At 18.3% G+C, this 18,200-nt stretch overlaps 1 long non-coding RNA gene across 1 annotated transcript; it reads right to left on the bottom strand.

Annotated features, from left to right (window-relative positions):
* Window positions 1-7,807: 7,807 nt before the first annotated feature.
* LOC135122440 (uncharacterized) lies at window positions 7,808-8,376 on the bottom strand. The gene is made up of 3 exons (XR_010279383.1): window positions 8,306-8,376; window positions 8,207-8,241; window positions 7,808-7,859 (listed from the first exon to the last, which is right to left on the bottom strand). It is a non-coding gene; the product is annotated as an uncharacterized LOC135122440 (long non-coding RNA).
* Window positions 8,377-18,200: the final 9,824 nt, after the last annotated feature.

Here is an 18,200-nt window from a genome sequence, read left to right as displayed (position 1 = left end):
TTTTTACGTTAATTATTCTTTATTTCTATATATTATAAAAATAATACTAAAAATTTTGCTCGTAAAAAATTAATAAAAAGTAAATTATGGATAAAAAAAGCATTAAAAATCTTGTATTTACTATAAAAAATTTCATTAATAATATTAATAAAAGGTTTACTTTACAAAAATATAGAATTACATATTAATATTAATATTACCAGCATTATAATTATTTATAATAAAAAATATATTTAAATATAAAATTATAATAAGATTTCATAATGTTAATTATTATTATATAAAATATATAAAATATATAAAATTTATAATTAAAAAATTATTATAATAATAATTATCGCTAATAAATTTATAGTAAAAAAAGTATTAAAATTTTTTTTAAAAATAATATAAAATATACTAATATAATAAAATTGTTATTGTTTTATAGAAAATGAAATTCACTATTATTATAATCATTACTTTCTAAAAAAATAATGAATAAAAATATATAATAGTTTGTTATTATTATTTTTTAAAAATTTAAAAAATTATTTAATAAGCAGTAAGAAATAATAAAATTAATTATTATAATTATAAAATAATTAATAATAATAAAATATTAATATTAATATTTAAAAATTATAATTTGTAAATAATAAAGTATATTATAATAATAATTATAATATTGATTAATAGTAAGAAATTTAAAAATAATATATTAAAAGTATTTTTTTAATAAAAAAAGATCTTATTAAGCATAAAAATAATATAAAATATACTAATTATATTTAAATCTAAAATTTTATGTATTATAATAAAAAAAGAATTAATTAAGCAGTAAAAATAAAAAAATTATTCTAATTATTTTCAAAAAATAAAAAAAATATTTTTAAATAAAATATATTAATATAAAAAATAATTATCAAAAGTTGATTATTTAAAAATAAAAGTAAGAAATATATATTAAGAGTATATAGTAAATAGTAAATATAATAATAATTAATGTTAGATATAAAAAAATTATTATAAAAAAAAATTTTCAAGCAGTAAAAATAAGAAAATATACATCATTATTGTTATAATTATTCTCATAAAAATAAAGAAAATTTATTAAATACCTAAATAATAGAAAATATATTAATATAAAATAAATATTTGTTTATTATTCTAATAATAATAAAATTATCTTTAAAAAATATATATAATTTTTTTTTTAAAATAAAAAAATTCGTACTATTATATTTAGAATTAGAAAGTATTATAAACAAAAAATGACAGAAGAAAAATTTATTATTATAAATCAAAAAGAAATTTTTTATGCAGTAAAAAATAATAATTATTGTTATTAATAGAATTATTATAAAAAGTAAAAATAAAATTACATATTAATATTAAAAATTAAAAAAAAAATTATGTAGTAAAAAATAACAATTGTTATTGCAATTAAAAGAATTATTAATAAAAATAATTGTAATAAAATATTATTAATAAAAATGAAAATTGATTATTATTCAATATCTTAAAAAAAATTATCATTAACAATAATAATATAAAAAGATTTATTATGCAGTAAAATAAGAATAATTATTGCTATGGATAAAATATCATGAATCATGATAATAACTGAAATATTATTAATATTAAAAGATATTAATTCAGCTTAAATAATAAAATTTATTATAAGTATTATTATTATTATTAAAAATCAATTATTAAAGAAAATATCAAATATATATATAAAATAAATGAATAATAAATATTTGTAAAAGCCCAAAAGAAAAAAAATAAAAAATAAATATAATTTTAATTTTTTTCTAAAAAATCATAAAATTATTATTAAATATGATAAAAATATAAATAAGAAAAAAAAATTTATCTAACAAAAATTTAATAAAAATGATAAGAAGTTCTATTATTATTCAATAAATAATAATTACCAGAAAAATAATATTATGAAAACAAAAGAAAAATATTAAAGTAAAATAATTTAAAAAAAAATATTAAATCAAAAAATAAACCAAAAAAAACAATAAAGTACATAAAATAAAAATTTATAAATAAAATATTAGTAAAAAGTAAAACTTTACTTTTATTAAAATAAAAATAAAAAGTTTTATAAAGTTTATAATAAATATAATAATAATGATAAAATGAATAAAAAAGTTAAATTATAATAAAATTATTATATAAAAATTGAACCAATAAAAGTTTTTTTTAAACAAAAATTCATTAAAATGTGTTGAATGGATTACTTTTTTGATGAAATAAAATAACCAATCACATCAATCCCTACTGCGTACAAAAAAAATTATGTAATTATTAGAAAAAAATTTATTTTTCATGAGCTTCTAATAGATTAATGTATTAAGTTTTAAAAATTATTTTCTTTTAAAAATTATATAATAAAAAAATAATTTATTAATTTGTTTGTAAGTTATTTTTTTTAATAATAGTCTAGGAAAAAACTTTTTTAAGTAAATTTCTTGTCATTATTATTATAATAGTAATAATAACTTTTTAAAAGTAAATTTCTTTTTAGTATTATTATTATAATAAAATTATAAATTTTTGTAAGTAAATTTTTTTAACAATAAAAATTTTCAAAAAATTTTTATGATTTTTTTAATTCACAATAATAATAATAAAATAATAATCTATTAAATTTTTGGTAAGTAGATTTTTTTGCAATAAAGTTTTTTAGAAAACTTTGTAATAATAAAATATAATAATAATAATAAACTTTTTTTATAAAAGAATTTTTTTTACAATACTAAAAAACAAAAAATTAATTTTTATTAACTTTTCGAAGTAACCTTTATTTTCAATTAGAAAAATTATTAGAAAAATAATAAAAATTTTACAAAGATACTTTTTATAAGTAAATTTTTTTTGTTTTTTTTATTATAATAGTAAGCAATAAAATATTTAATAAACCTTTTATAAGTAAATATTTTCAGTTTTTTTTATTAGTCACAATAAACAGAAAAATAAGTATACTTAACTTTTTTAGAAGCAAGTTTTCTTTGCTTCTTTTTTTTTAAGTTTAAATTTATTATTATATATTTACTTCCTCTTTTTTTTTTTCCTGCATTTTTATTTTAATTTTTTATAAGTATTCTTTATTTTATTATTATCTTTTATTTTTATAAATTATAATAATAAACATAAAAATAATAATTATAAAACTTTTTTTAAGCAATTTTTTTTTAATTTTTTTAATAATAGTAAATAATTATTTTATTATAATAAGTAATTTATATAATCTATTATGAAAAAAACATATAAGGGCTTTAAAAAATATAAATAAATTTTATACAATTTTATTATTATAATAATAATAATAGTATTAACTTATATGAAAATTTTCATTACAATATTATTATAATAACACTAATATAACAAGACATTTAGTAACTTTTTAAATGTTATATAATAATAATAATATTTTTTATTAAACTTTTATTAGTAAATTTGTAGACAATCTTAAAATAATAATAATAATCATATAAAGATTTTATTAACTTTACTATATTTATAATTTTAATATTTATAATAATAAAAAAGTTACTAACTTTTTATATGTAAAATATAATAATATATTTTTTATTAACTTTTTTTTCAAATGTTCTAATAATAATACTTAAAGAATAAATAATAAATTTCTCAACTTTTTTAAAGGTAAATTTCCTAAGAATAACAGTAAACTAATAATTTTTTTTAAAAAAAAAATTTCTTACAATATTAATAATTATTAAGAAAAAATAATTATTCTATTAACTTTTTTAAAAGAAAATTTCATAATAATAAGAGACTAATAATTTTTTTCTATAATTTTTCTTATAATAATAATAACATAAAAAAAAATAATTATTCTTTATCTTTTAATAAGCAAATCCCTTAAAACTTTATGATAATAATAATAAACTATTAATTTACTATAATTTTTCTCAAGTACAATAAATTCTTAAAAGTTTATTATGATATATAATTAATAATTATAATTATAAAATGGTACATGAAATTTTTTTTAACAAAAAAAATTATATTAAACTTTTAATATATAAAAATAAATAATCATAATTCTAAATATTTAATAAAGCTATAAATTATTAAAAAAAATGGCATAATATAATTTATTATAAATAATAAATAGCAAAAACTTATATACTTTCAATATTTATAAAAAAAAAATAATTAAAATTTACTTAAAAGAAGTTCGTATAAAATAGCAATAACTAAAAAAATTCCACCTCGCCTTATGAGTTTTCTTGTTTTCATTTTCGCGGTACTATATATTATAAAAATAAATAATGAAATTTAGTATAAAAAAATTATTAAATTTTATTAATGAAAATTATTAAATTGTTAAATGAAATTTTTATTTAAAAAAATATTATAAAAATAAAAAAATAAGGAACTTTAGTATAAAAATAATCGTTGTTTAATTTTAAATAAAATCAATAAATCGTTATAAATAATTTGCTTCAATTTTTTATAATAAAATCCATTAATAAAAAAAAATATCTTTTTTTTTTATAACATCTTTTAAAAAATTAAATTTTTTTTAATAATAAAACTAATAATTATATTAAACTTATTATAGTATTAAAAATTATAAAATACAAATATGAATGAAATTTTTGAAGTTGAATATTTTTTTAAAAAATTAATAAAAAAGATTGTTAAAAAATATTTATGATATCACTATAGAAAAAGAAAAATTAAAAAAATTAACTTTTGATTCGCCATCCGCTGGTGTAAAAGTCGCCACGTGGACTTCCTTCAATGTGGAGCATTTCTCGCGCGCAGAAAAAATTGTATCGCTTCTAAATTGGTACTATTTGGTTAACAAGCATCAAAAAAATAACGCATTTAAATACATCTCTTTGTGAATAAAATTTTCCAACCAATAAAGAATTTTAATAAAATATACCAAATTATTTACAATAAAAAAAAATGACATAAAATTGTTAGAAAAATTGAAGAGGATTAAAAATAATAATAAAAAATATCATAATGAAAAATATTTTATTATAATAAAATTAAATTAACGTATAATTAAAAAATATTTAAAAAAATATAAAAGGATTAGCTACCATTCAACTAATTTGAAACCATTAAATGTAATCTGAAACTTTTTGAATAATTTTTAACCAATATCGACTTCCATATCATAATAATAGACCTAAGAGGTTAAGAGGGTCCCACTACTCTACTTCGAGCGCGGCTACTCCCGAAACTAGAATTCGTTTGTCATTATGTATACAAGTCGATAGGCGTGAAAATATTTAAACAAGGGGAATGGGTGTGCCAGGAATTATTTTTTTATTAAGTTTTTATAAATAAATAATAAAATTTATAAATTAATACAAAGAATACTTATTGTTTTACTAACTTGCGGAGAAAGAAAGGAGGAGCTATCTATTTATTGCTCCGTAAACGAAGAGTACTTATATCTTCGGGGGAAGAGATACAAGATGTAAAAAATGTGTGACAGACGTAGAAACACGTGCTATGACATGCGGCAAGGGCACGTAGTATAAAACACATGATGTGTAATATGTGGTATAATAAACACAGGGTATATGTACCACGCACGTGATTTATCATAATTAACTCCAACGTTAACCGAATGAACATCGATGAGCAAACCCTCGCATGCTTGAATTACTTAAATCGCATGCTTGAATTACTTAAAGGAGAATACATTCTAAACATTTTTCCTGTACTACTATTGATTTAATTGTAATGTTTAGTGTGTCGCCGGTGACTACGAGAATTTAATCTTTGATAACTTTTTATATAGGGATTTGAGTTTGGTTAGTACTACGAGTTCAGGCATTATAAAAATAAAGAAAAAGTATATAAAAATAATAACAATGAAGTATAAGAAAATTCTAAGAATATAAAAAATTATTTTATATGATAATTAAAAAATAGAATAAATAAATAAAATAAATAAATTGATTTGAAAAATATATAATATAAAAAAAAAAGCAAAAAAAAAAATTAAAAATACATAAAAAATAATAAATTATTTAAAAAATTATTAATTTATTATTTTTAAGTTTATAAGTAAAAAATAAAATTAATTATTTATATAAATTTTGAAAAAAAATAAAAAAAGTATAAAAGTATTAATAATAATAAATTTTCTATAAAAAAATATATGAATACGTTTAATATACATTTAATACTATTTTTAAAAATTAAACTTAATATAGTAATTACAAAAAATATAAAATACAAAAGAAATATATTTAAATAATAATAAAAAATTAAAAAAGAAATAATTAAAAATATAAAAAACAAAAATATTAGAAAAAAAATCGAAAAGGCTTAATAAAATAACAAATAATAATCAGGGTAAAAAAAATATATTAATAAATTTATTATTTATTATTTATTATTTATTACTTATCACTAGCCTTAAATTTTCCTATGAAGGAAACAATCAAATTTTCATATAAAGATATAAAAATTAAAAAAAATAATTTTACGAATAAAATAAATAAATAAAAATAATTAATTAAAAATAATTTAAAAGAAAACATAAAAATATTAAAAAATAAATAAATTATACCTAAACAATTATATAAATTTAAAATAAATTTAATTAAAAAATTAAAAAAGCCATAAAATTATAAATACATATTTTAAACACTAATTTTTTATTAATATTTACTTAAAAAACTTTAATCAAGTTCTGAAATAAGTAAACATTCAAATTTTAATTATAATTAAAAAAAATTAAAAAATTAGAAAAAAAATTATTTAAATTTTATACAAATAATAAAAATAAAAATATTATTGCCTAATATTTAGTATTATTATTAAGTTTTTATCTAACAAATAAACAATTTTAAATAAATATTTTTTTAGTAAAAAAATAAAAGTTTTTAAAATTTTATATAATATAATAATAATAAAATAAAATAAACAAAATACTTATTATTATAAAGTTTATATACACACAAACAAACAAATTTATAATAATTATAGAAAATTTATTATAGTAAAATTAAAAATCTTTAATAATTTATAATTAAAAAATAATAATAATAAAAATTAAAGTCAATCTATTTTCTTAGAAAAAAAATTTTCGTTTAATAATAATTTTTAATACAAAAAAATAATAAAATTTATATAGTTTTCGTTCAAAGTTTTTATATTTGTTATTAACTAAAACTAATTACTTTTAATTTTTTTTATATTTAAATAAATGCTTTTGTAGTTATGAATTATTAATAAATATTATAATTTTATAAAAATTTTGATTATTGTTAATTATCAATTAAACCTTTTTGAGTAGAATTAAATTTATTTTAATCAATATTATTAGTAGTAGTAGTAGTAGAATTATTATAAGATTGAATAACCTGCATAATTAAAAAATTTTCTATAAATAAATTTAATTATAATTATTATATTTTTGAGACTTTATTATTCAATCTTTTATTAATAAATTATAGAAAGTTTTTTTAGGAAATCTTAAATTAATTGTAAAATCAAATTATTTGTTATTCTTTTTACAATTTTATTAAATTAATTATAAATATTATAAATTATTAACGTTAAACAAAATTTAAAGTAAAAATACTAATACAATATATAATATTAGTAATAATATTTCAAATAAATATAAAAAGTTTATCTAATTCCTAATTAATTTTAATTACATTTTATATAAAAAAATTAATTTGTAAAAATTTTCAAATTAACGAGATATTAAAAAAAATTAAAACAATTAATTGGATTTTTTCAAATTTTAATTAAAATTTCTCTTAAAAATTTCAAACAACCTCGTAATTCCAAAAGTGCGTGCCGCGTAGTTTACAGCAATAAGCCCATCCCACTGTCGAACTACAAGAGGTGTGCTATAAAATTATATAAATAAAATAATTTGCAAAACAAATTATTATCAAATAAAAATAAAAACTTGAGATATAAATGTATACAAAGTAAATTTACATATAAAGTAATTCATTGCAAGAAAATTACAAATTGCAAAATTATTTTATTAAATTTTAAATAAAAAAAACTTTAATTATAAATTGCAAGATTAAATAAAATCATAAAATTATTATTTAAAATCTTTACTTAAATTCATAAAACTATAAGTAAATGAGATTCTTTGTTAGCCGTCCTTTTTTTTTAAATATATTATAACAAAACAATTTTATTTTTTTTGTTATAAGGTAATAAACTTATCAATATATAAGACCTTTCAGGGATATCTAATCTCACTCGCTCCACTTGCTGTGTTTCATAATAAAGGTTTTAAAAAAAAAGATATATACACAGACTAAGTAGTAATAATTACGCAGTAGAAACAATCCAAATCAAAGTGAACTACAACTTTGAAATCTAACGAGCAACTTTTATCATGTTTTTGCATAACTCTGCGTAAAAGTAATCTAAATTATATAATTTTTAAGAAAAAAAAAAAAAAGGAAAGAATTTCATCCGTAAATATAAAGCTTTTTCAAAACGTTATTATACCTTAAGCTATAAAAAAAAATTTACTGACTATCGAACTTATTATTACGTTTTAGATTTAAAAAGTTTACTAATTATAATCCTTTTACTCGGCTAATATTGTTCCTTAAAAAAAAAGTTGTTCGCTCGTTGACGCCATTGCCGCGTTGGAACAAAGTTAGGGATAAGAAGTTTTACTTTAAACAGATAAAAGAGAGTTTCAAGCTAAATAGAATACTTCTTAGGTCTTTTGAACCACTCGGTATTATTTGCTCTACTAAACAGTTATAAAAAACATTGTAACAATTAAAAATGTTTGCGTTTTCTTCTAAAAGTTTTCTGCTTTATGCAGTCAACTTTTTATTTACTAAAAATGTTTGTTTCATCTGCGAGAAGTTTGCAGCTGTATACGGTCTAATTTTTAAATTTAGGAAATATTTTTTACTATAAGTTTGCTACTGTACACAGCGAATCTTTTAAGTATAAAAAATACTTATATATATAAAATAAAATTTTTTTTAGTTTCTTCTAAAAGTTTGCTGTTGTTTATAGATGAAAGCTTCAAAATACTGTAAACATGTTTATTGCCTTTGGTATTAAGCAAAGTTCTATTTAATTTTTTAACTTTAAAAGTAAAAACACGATAATATTGGATAACCATTATCTTTACTTTTATTTAAATAACTTCTTACGTATTAACTTAATATTTAAAAAGTGTCTGGCTTTTTTAAAAACTATCTAGAGTACAATAGCTCAATAGTTACTTTATAGCGTGACACATATAAAATAGACTTGAAGGCTATTATAGTATTAATACTAATAACTGCGGAATTGAATAGTTTTTTTTTTAGTTTATTAAAATTAAATATTTTTTTCAAATGTTTAAATTTAATTTTATTTTCCCTATTTCTTGTAATAAAATCTTTACGTGCTAAAATACATATGTTCCAAAATTTACGTTTTAAATACCGCACTAACTTCTTTTAATTCCTATTTTTTAAAATTTAAAAAAGTTATTTTTGTTTTGAATTTACTGGTAACGTTTTTTTATTTCTTGGTTCGCCATAAAGTATAATTAAAGAACCTAAGTATTTTTAAAAAAAATAGTTTGCTAGTTTAGTTCTTCTGACTCTCAATAATAATAGTATGCCATACTTAAATAATATAAATACTTCTTCACGGGAGCACTGCTCACTATTTATTTTAGTTACCGGTCTCGTCTTTGTATATCGTTGCCTTGTAGTTTAGTTATAAATTTTTTTATATTACGCATGCACTTTGCTTATATGGTGCACAACGTCATTAAGAAGAAATCGTAGTAGTTTGCGTTATACTTTTCACAACTGTTCTTTTTATATATCTATAAAAGCGTTATCTCAAGTTGTGTTTGATTGGCTTTCGGGATATACAGTGCCATGTTTAAGATGTGAACTTTCCGTTAACGTCGAATAAACTTAATAACAAGGCAAAACTAGTTTACATCTCCCGACGCTTCAACTATTTTGTTAAAATTAAAGCTTATTAGTATTTTGTTAAACTGTTGTTGGGTGAAACTGTTTACTTTCGTATAACAATCATTCGAACTATGCTACAGCAGCTCTACTGAGTTATAAATAAAGCGTAAAGCATCTACTAGGTTTGTATGAATTTCCGTTTTAGGTCTTTTTTTTAGCATTGGTTTTAAAGTGTTAGAAATCGTCGTTTTTAAATAAGTTTATAAACGTCGTATAGCTTTTTTAAATCATAAGGTTTTTGCCTTTTACACATTATAGTTGCAAGTTTAAAGTTACCCTTAAACTGCGATTAATGTAACCATTTTAAAAGCGCAAGTTCTTGAATTTTGTTATAAGATTTGACCAAACCGATATACAACTAAAAGAACCGTTACTGCTAAATTGTTTAGCATCAAAGTATATTCATTCAATTTAAAAACTCAACTATTTATATTTATAAACTTCGCATGACATTTATTGCTTTTTTAACTATTGACTACGGCTTCTTTTCACAAAAAGTACTTTTATTTAAAATAGCACTGAATCTACAAGTTAGGTTAAGAGTTATTTAATACATTTATATATTAATCGGCAAAGTATCTTAGCTTTAATTTAATTTAGATATTTTCAAGATAATTTATTATATTAATTATTATTTAGTTTTAGTTACTTCTCTTAAGTGTTATAATGTTTATTATGCCTTTTCAACTTTTTTTTTATATAATACCTATCAACATTATAAATATTTATCATAGTTTTAAATACTATCCATTTTATTTTAATATATATTTAGTAAAGTTATATTACTATTTATCATTATTATTATTTAAAAATTTATTGAGATCTTCCTTTTATAAAATTGCCGAAGCCAGCCGTCCAACAACTTTATTTTTTAATACACAACTCCACATATAATCACATCAACTTGCGATGAATTATAAGTTAAGAGATATAATATAAATTTTCTGATCAACTCAATTTATGCGAAGTATGTAAATAACTTAATACTAATATTAATAAAACAGCAAAAAAATTATATAAAATAATATAAAAATATTTATATTAATAAATTATCAAACTTTAAAAAAAAATATTTACACAAAATTTTTTTAAAAAAACTAAAAATACAGAAATACTTTATTTTTTAGTAAAAATCACGTGGACTTCAAAATTTACAGAGATTTTCTAAGGGAAGCAGGAAAATTTAAAAAATTACTTCGTCAAAAAGGAAATTGATTACATGTCAGGTCGATTACAGAGATGTACACAGAAACTTTTTATTGTTGAATGATTTATAATTACAAAATAATGCTCCAAGTAAACTATGCAAACGCAAATATTTTCTTTAAAAATCAAAAATTTTGGAAGTCTACTTTATTATTAATATAAATTATAACGCATATAAAACCTTATTGTTACTGAGAAATCTAAAAGTATTATTTAGCTAAAAGTTTCCATTTTAAATATCGCAGAGGTCAGATTAGTAAATTAATAATTCCGGTTTAATTTTATTTTTAAATTAATATTAAATTTATTAAAAGAACTGATCTTATTCTTTCAACTTTCCAATACAAGAGGCTCATTTTCTTGAAGGCCGACAGAAATATCCCAATCTACGTAAAAAAAAAAAAGAAAAGGGTGATAAACTTTAAAAAGTCATTTTAGATTTTTATAAAAAAATTTAAATTTAAATAATAATTTTATATAAAAAACTATACTACTCATATAGTAGAGTAATAATAATACTAAAGCGCTTTATAATAAATCGGTGTAAACGCTTCAGTCTTTCTTTAACATCAGCTCTTAAGTTTTCGGCTTCATTAACATTTTCATATAATTCCTAAAAATAATATAACGTTTAACAAAAAGAAAATGAAATTTCAATAAAATTTTTAACAAATTAAACTTTTTTTAAAAAAAAAAATAAAACATTTAAAGAGGCCGTTAAAAAATTTTCGCAAGAAATTGCATCCACGTAAAAGTCACGGGGAAGCTCCTTTAATTGCCAGTAAAGAACATCTTTTAAAAAAAAAATTAAGAAATTTAAATTTTGTAGTTTATAGTATCTTTGATCTTGTTTAATAATATTATAAATAAACTCAAATAAAATTTTTTAGAAAATTTTCTATAAATAATTTCTTTAGTTATATAACAAAAAAAGTAATAAAAAATTCATAATAATTAATATAAAATGAATATAAAATTGATAATAATAAAAATTAAAATTAAGCCATATACAATATGAACAAGGAACCAATTCTTTAAAAAAAAATTGTAGACAATAGTTTTCTAGTATCTAAAGACTCCGGGAATAGATAACCAACAAAATAAAGTTTATGCTCTTCTCAAGAAATTTAGCAATAATAATTACAATGATAATAATTATAGTAATAATAATAAAAATAAACCAAGATAGTTATAGTAAAGATCCTGAAAATAGACAAGCGCATTGCGGCTGCAGCAAAGCAAATGAGTTAAACGTTTCCATTGCTCAAAAGCATCAAAGCAGTGACCAATTAGAAAGCATATAAATGCAAATTGGTATTCACCAAGAAGCTTAAAATGATCTGAATTTATTTATTTTCGATTAATAATATTCTCTAATTTTAAAATTAATTATTTCTTTTATAATAATTATTTTTGTAAGTAAAAATTTAATTAAATTTAAAATTATTTCATTCTTTTTAAAATAATGATTATTGTTAATTATAAATTTTTGTTTATTTTTTTATAAACAAATTTATAATTAGAGAAAATAAATTTAATTTTTTTTTTATTAATATCTATTTTAATAAAAAAGTTTATAATGATTTGATATTTTTTTTCCAAATTAAATATTTTTTATAATTATAATTATTTTTTTTTAAAGATTTGAAATATCTGAATAAAAATTTTTTAATTAATAATCTGATTTTTAAATTTTTTATGCAATAATAATATTTTTTAATTATAATTATCATTTTAAGAACGAAAGAATATAAATAAAAATTAAATTATTCCAGATTATTTATTTATAATTTATCATTATTTCATTGATAAAAAATAATAATACGTATATAAATTATTTTTCGAAATGTTCATAAATTTATTAAGTTTTATAATTAATTTTTTTACCAAAATAAAAATGTTCTTATATATTTTTTTAAGTAGAGAAGTTTAGTTACTTTCTTAAAATTTTATATTAGTATATTTAAAGAGCAATTCTTAAAATGTTCTTAATTAAATTTTCTAAAATTTTTATTTTTATTTTTATATAAATTTATTAAACCGTTTTGGAATTCTTTTTCAAGAAGCGAAGTCAAAAGCCATGAACTATCCATCGAGCATTTCGTTATCTGCCAGTATACAATAGAAACTTCTCATTAAAAATAAAAATTTCAAGGAAATTATTACTTCAAACTTAATAAAATAAATAATAACAGTCGATGTAATACAGGCAAAAAACAAATATAAATAATTTAAAAATCAAAAATGACAGTCAAGACAAAATTTAATCACTTACATATAAAAGTTTCTCAATAATTTTATTAAAAAAAAATAATTAACCCTATAAGACAGTTGAAAAATTAATGTTTATTAAAAATCCACTCAAGTTTAATAGCTTCAATACAAAAAATAACAAAAAAACTTAAAAGTATAACTGTAACTAGAAATAAGAAAATTGAAATTAATTAACTAAATTTTTTATTAAAAAAAAAATAAAATAATAAAAAAGTACATCGTCAGCAGAAGAGCCAACCGGGAATTTCCTATTTTGGATTGCAGTGAAGCGCAAGATGGAACGCTCGTCTACAATTTTTGAGCAAAATCTCTGATTAGGCAGATCACAATTGGTTGGATTTTCAATAACAGACTGGACAGAATTTACCTTTTAAGTAAATTATATACTGTATACTAAAGAATACTACCAAACCATAAAAAAGTATTTTAAATACGATAAAAAAAAGCAAAAATTAAGAGGTTCACAAACTTTTATTACTACTACTTTTATATAAATTTAAAAAATTTTATTTCATGGCATATAAATTATTTTATTTTCACTTAATAACTATTGTTATTACTATTGTTGCTTGGTAAATATATCCTTTTTTATTAATAAAAAATAAATTTATTTTCCTACAACTTTATAACTACTTTTATTGTCGTTTATTGAACAATGTTTTTTTAAAATATAAATTCAGTTTATTTTTACTTTATAACTATTATTACTGCTAATGTTGTTTGAAAAATTAATCATTTTTTGAATAATAATAATAAAATTCAAACTACTAGTACTATAAAACTTATTATAACTAATGTTGATAAAAATTTTTATCAATTTTTATTTAATGGTATATAAATTAGTTTATTCTCACTTTTAACTAATATTATTTATTATAAAAATTTATCAATTCCTAATTTAGTGGTGTACAAAATTATTTTATTTTATAACCTATCATGTTTTAAAAACTTTCTTTTCTATTTTTTAATAAAGGCATAGAAATATCATATATATAAAAAAGTATAATGTTAAATAATAAAAAGTATAAGATAAAAATAGGGTTAGAACACAGAACCTACAATGTACTAAAAACGACCAATGAAAGGTATTTTTTTTGTAGGTGAAAAAATAAAAATTTGACACAATAAACTCCAAACGGGACCCAAAGTATATTAAAAACTACCAACTATTTTGGAAGGTAGAGCAAATATGGTAGAGTGCATCGGGTTTAAGTATTTACATATGTGATACTGGAAAGAGATTAGCGCAATAAATCAGCGCCACATCCATTTAATTTTTGAATTAAAATAAAAGATTTGTTAATTACTAGAAGCCCCTGAAAATTTGTTTAAAAAAATTAATTTAAATTAATTACATTAAGTTAAATTTAAAATTTTCTTTTTAGTTTTAATTATACTAATCGCCTAGAAGAAAATCATTATATAATTACCAATCCATTTTCTGGAGACAACCGTTTCGCTTGGTGCTCCGAAATAAATTTAGTCAAAGTAAGCCACTTTTTATGTTCGTTTAGAGGATAGGTGCCAAGAAAAGGATCCAAATCTCGAATCCCTTTCAAAAAAAACATTAGAATTAAAATAATTTTAATAAAAAACAGAATACCGAGTTTTATACGCTCTTGTTGTTGGACTTCTGGGTCATAAAAAAGTTCATCTTCCTTACTCCACTGTTTAGTCACAATCTATAATAAAAATAGATATATTTAAAAAAAAGAAAAAAACCTTATAATGATAAATTTACAAAAAATTAAAAAAAAACTATATAAATTTATTTAATAAATAATAATAATAAACTTTATAATACATAAAATTACTATAAAAAATTGATAATATATAAATTTAATTAAAAAAGAAATAAAAACCTGAAAATGCTGAACCCACCAAAAATAACCGCAACGAGGAGAAGTTTGGTTATACGCTAGTGACTTCGCGCTATAATTGATAATAATTATGATTAAAAGAGGAAAGATTTTGAGAATTTGTATGTACAAAAAAATTAAATTAATATAATTATTTAAAATTTTTTAATTTTGTTTTAAGTATTAAAAAAATTAACAATAAATATAAAAAAATTTTAATTGAAATCAAATTTATACCCTTATAATAATTTTTATATATAAAAAGTTATTTAATTAACAAAATTTGTAGAAAGTAAAAAAAAATTACAATAAAAAATTTTAATTATCTGTTTTAAATTAATTAAATTATTATAATTAATAAAATACTAAAGAAATGTTTAAATATATGAAAAGTTATATAATTATAATTATTTAACATTAAAAATAATTTTAAAAAGTAAAAAAAACTAAATAAAATTTTTATTATCAATTTAAATTAAATAAAATACTATAATCGAAAAAATACAAAAGAAATTTTTAAGTATAAAACAGTTAAATAATTAAAATTTTAAAAAATTAAAAAAAAAATTAAACTAAAATTTAAATTGTGGTCCATTTTAAATTTATAAAATATTATAACCAAGAAAATAAAAAATTTTTTTTAAAAAAGTGAAATAAAATAACAAATAAATTTAATTGTTTAATTAATTAAATTTTTATGTAAATAATTACTAAGGTAATTATTTACATAAAAATTAATTGATTTTTTTAAAATAAAATATAAAATAGAATAAAGTTTAAATTGTTATCAATTTTAAAGTAATTAAATATTATAATCAAAAAAAAATACTAAAGAAGTTTAAATTATAAAAAGTTACAAAAATAACAATAAACTCTTGACAAATTTTTTATAAAATAATAAAAAAATTACAACAAAAATAAATTTTTAAAGTATCAATATTAGATTAAATTAATTATAATAAAAAATTAAATCTAAAATATATAAAGAAGTTAAACTAAAATAATTGCGTACAAGTAAAATCTTTTATATTATTAAAAAAAAATTGAACCTATAATATATAAAGTGAAGTCCTGGTGGAATAAATTTAATGCCTTTAAATTTTTCAGCAACAGACCAACAATGAAAATCTATACCAATTTCTGTTCCAACAGGAACATCAAGTAAAACTAGAATCCCGTAAAGCTTAAACAATTTCTTGGCCTAAAAAAAAATTAAAATAAAAAACACTATACAAATACTTTTTTTTACCAGTAGTTATAAATAACTGCATAATAATTTTACTTCATCGGGATCCATTTCCAAACTAGAAGGTGTGTAAATACCATCCGTCGGGTCACTGCTTGTATAGTTCATAATTATATATTTTTTCCAAAGAATAATCAAAGATAAACATTAAGCTATTGAATATAGCAAAAAAAGTTTCATATTTAAACTAAAAAGCTAAAAAAAAGTTTTATAAATTAACGCTGAAGCTCCTAAGGGACTTCTTAAAAGGAGTTTAGTTTGCAAACACACTGAAAATCGTCCACGTTTTGCGGTATAAAAATTTTTTAAGTTCACCTTCTCCTTTTATGAATTATTAAGTTTATTAAGTTTCGTGGCTCACTTGTTTGTATTAAATAAATTTTTAGAGACTTTATTTTATATAATATATTTATTTATAGCTTGTAAATAGGTTAGAAGGCATATCAGGTGATCAGATTTATTGAGATTTTTATTTTTTAAATATAGCAAGAAACTATATTAAGGAGAAGTTTAAACGTTTTAATTTTTTTTTCAACTTTTTTAAATATTTATAGGGGGTATATAGCAATGAATAATAGCGTTCAAGAATCTTTGGACAAACCTTTAGTTTCTAAAGGTGATAAAAAAATACATTCTGGGAAGTCGAGAAAAAGTAGTCGTGGAAATCGTGATCGGGCAGAGCGAGACAAGAATGAAAAAAAGGACAAGGAACGAAGCAGAAAGAAAAAGGAAGACAAAAAGACTGACCGTCATAAGAATGAAAAAAGTCACAAAAACAAGCATAGAGAAAAGGTGAAAAGAAATAGAACTCCTCGAGATAAAAAGAAGGAGGGTGATAAAGAAAAGATGAAAGAAACAAAAAGAGATCGAAGCAAAGATAAAGAGAAAAATAAAGAAAAAATCCGTGATGTTGGCAATGAAAAAGAAAAAGAGAGAGCAAAAGTTATACAAAGAGAGAAAGATAAAGAAAAAGATGGAGATAGAGATAGAGAAAAGGAAAAGGATAGATATAAAGATAAAGAAAGAGAAAAAGAAAAAGATCGAGTTAGCAAAAAAGTAAGAGAAAAGGATAAAGAAAAGGAAAAAGAGAAAGAAAGGCGTCATCACTATCGAGAGAAGGAAAAAAATAAAGAAAAAGAAAGAGAAACTGAAGGTAGAGATAAAGATGAATCCGAACTTGGAAAAGCTAACGATCTTTTAGACGATCAGGACGTGGAAATGAAGACCATAAACGAGAGTGAGAAGAGCAATCTAGGTGTCTTTTTTTAAATTGAAAAAGTTTTTTAAAATTTCTCGTGGATTCCACTATTATAACTTATTTTTTACTAAATTATTGATTTTTACTAAAGTAAAATTAATTATAGAAAATTTTTAAATCCAAATCCATTTGTATCTTACGGTTTAACTAAATTTTTTATTCTTTTGAAAATTGATTTGTATTTATATAGAATTGATATCATAATACTTTTTATTTTTCTCTTCTGCATATTTCTTATAATTTTTATGGAAGTTTATTCACTTTTATTTTATTTTGATCTTTTATTGTATATTTTTTTATTTTGCGTTTCTGGGTAGAATTAATTTTAATTTTATTATTGTGTTTTTAATTAGAAGGAACAAACGAAGATGAGTTAGCAAAGC

This window comes from Zophobas morio, unplaced genomic scaffold (assembly GCF_036711695.1).
Source record: "Zophobas morio isolate AGI-343-1 ecotype UQ-CSIRO unplaced genomic scaffold, CSIRO_AGI_Zmor_V1 ptg001262l, whole genome shotgun sequence".
Taxonomy (NCBI): domain Eukaryota; kingdom Metazoa; phylum Arthropoda; class Insecta; order Coleoptera; family Tenebrionidae; genus Zophobas; species Zophobas morio.
Note: the sequence above shows the minus strand (reverse complement) of the source record. Positions and strands in the feature narration are given on the sequence as shown.